Consider the following 2,297-nt stretch of genomic DNA (forward strand, 5'->3'; position numbering starts at 1 on the left):
GTGAGCTATGATGCCATGGAACTCTACCCAGGGTGACAGAGTGAGACTGTTTCAAAAACCAAAACAAAACAAAAATAACGAACAAATATGCCTAGAAGTACATGTCCAGTGGGCCCTTCACGTCTGACATTTTTAAGAGGATGCTTGTCAGCTCTAATCTCCAATTGATGATCTCTCAGGCGACACAACAAAGGAGCTAAATTGTTCTTGGTGCAATAAAGGAAAATATTTTTAGTAAGGGCAAATCCACACCAGGGGTCAGTCCAGCCTGGAAAAAGTCCCCCAGGTTAGCTCCTTGAAGTTGTTCCCAATGTTCTAAGCTGCTGCCTTTTCTCTGGCCGTGGAGCAGAATATGTCCGTAAAAGCTTTCATTTTTCTACCCGGCACAGCTTTTGCAAGGGTGGGTGGAGCCAGCAGGTGCGAGCACCTCTTCTTGTGGGTGAGGACATCACCTGCAAGGGTGGATGATATTTTGCATTCACGCCGCATAAATTATTTCATTAAACACATCTCTCTTATTCCGTGGGCGGATAAAGAAAAGTTGCTTCTTGTCTCCCCGAGAGAGCTCACCTCCTTGACAGCAGCCCGGTCTGCTCTCTTACAAGATGCCATCAGCCCCTTCAGTTTTCCTCCAGCTACCTTTCTTGTGTAATTTGAGACTGATGAGGACTGGTGCAACTTGGGGTACCTCCTTCTGACTCCTGCAGGTATTCTTGCCTGGAATTCCTCCATCACCCTTGAGGATGGGCGGCCTCACAATCTTTCAACCTTCGCTGCGTGCAGAGGTTCATTCTGCTGGATGTTAAGATGGCTTGTGGGACCCGGCTTAGTAGTCTGCAAAAGCAGGACTAACTCTGTCTTGTTGCAGATGGTGGGAAGGTTACCGGGAGGTACTAGCTCTTTCTCGGTCTTTTTAGCACCCCCGGGATTACCTTGCCAGTCAAAGCCTGTGCCCCCTGAGCAGTCAGATGGGAAGGCGGTATGGGAGTGGTGTTGGCGGCTGCTAATTATAGACAGCAGCTTCTAGGCGCCCTGCCTGCCTGTGTGCCTGCTTGCCACCAACATGAGCACGATTATGGGAAGGAGGCTTTGGAGACGCGAGATTATAACCTTGATTTAGGAAAGCATGATCTTCCCTGGCTGGGGCCAAGGCTCTGCCTCTGTTAAATGACATTCCTGGACTAGCAGCCGGAAAGTCTCTGTACTTTGTTACCTGTGGACTTGGCGGCACCTGGGATAGGGTTACATAATGAAAAAGTGTCCATTGTCCTTGGAATGTGCCTGGCTCAGAGGACTACACTGGGTGGAGATTAAGAGCTTTATTAATGAGTCACTTTGTTCCCTTGTAATTAGGGTGACACACATCCTGGTTGGCCTAAGATAGTCTCGGTTTATGCCTGCCGACTGACTGAAGGTAATTATTAACAACACCCCCTTCACTCTCAGCAGGGACCCCGTCTGGTGATAAACTCTGAGAGGCCTGATGTACAACCTTCAAGGAGAAGGAGGGAGACAAGGCCCAGGCAAGGACAGACCCCCTGAGAGACGGCTGCTCGCCCTAAATCACTCTGAGCGGCCACAAACCTCCAGCCACTGGGACACTGAGATGACCAATGAGAGACGGACAGACCTGCTGGCCTACTATACACCCAGATAGGAAAAACCAAATGACTCCTGCCATCTAGCTGACCATGAAGCTGACAGAGATGGGACGGCTTTGCACAGGCCTCCAAGCCTTGGGCTTCCCATCCTAGGCTCAAGAGAACTTCAGTGCCAGCTCTGTGCAGGGGGGACGGGCAATCTGTCAGGCCAGTCCTGTTTTTAGGTCCTTCTCACCATTTTGGGTCCTGTGGAGCCCCATTGTAAAAGGCCTGATCACTAGGCCATGCCACGCAGACTCTCCCTGGTGGGAAGAATAAAGAGGAAAGCACAAGAGATAGTTTTAAAGATGTCTCCAAGACCTAATGGCCCCCAAACCAAGCGCTTTCTCCAACTCCATTGCAGTGACAGACTTCCTTATCCTTCAGCCCTACTGAATGCTTCTTCCTGCAGGAGATGGTAGGGTCAATTAGAACTGGGTTTTCTTGAGCAACTCACAGGTGAGGGGCTAAGTCCTCAGGGAGAATTCTCATGTAAGGGTTGATCTGTAAAGTTCCTCTATAATTTATCAGCCCCATCTAAAAGATATAGAGCACATTGATCACCATCAGGCTGTCAAAACTTTCTGTCAGCCTGTGAGAATAGCTTATTAGGGCTTTGCAAAATACCAGTCTCTTGGCTTGGCACCTGTAGCTCAG

Source organism: Otolemur garnettii, unplaced genomic scaffold, assembly GCF_000181295.1.
Source record: "Otolemur garnettii isolate 467f Iridium unplaced genomic scaffold, OtoGar3 scaffold00018, whole genome shotgun sequence".
In the NCBI taxonomy this organism is placed as follows: domain Eukaryota; kingdom Metazoa; phylum Chordata; class Mammalia; order Primates; family Galagidae; genus Otolemur; species Otolemur garnettii.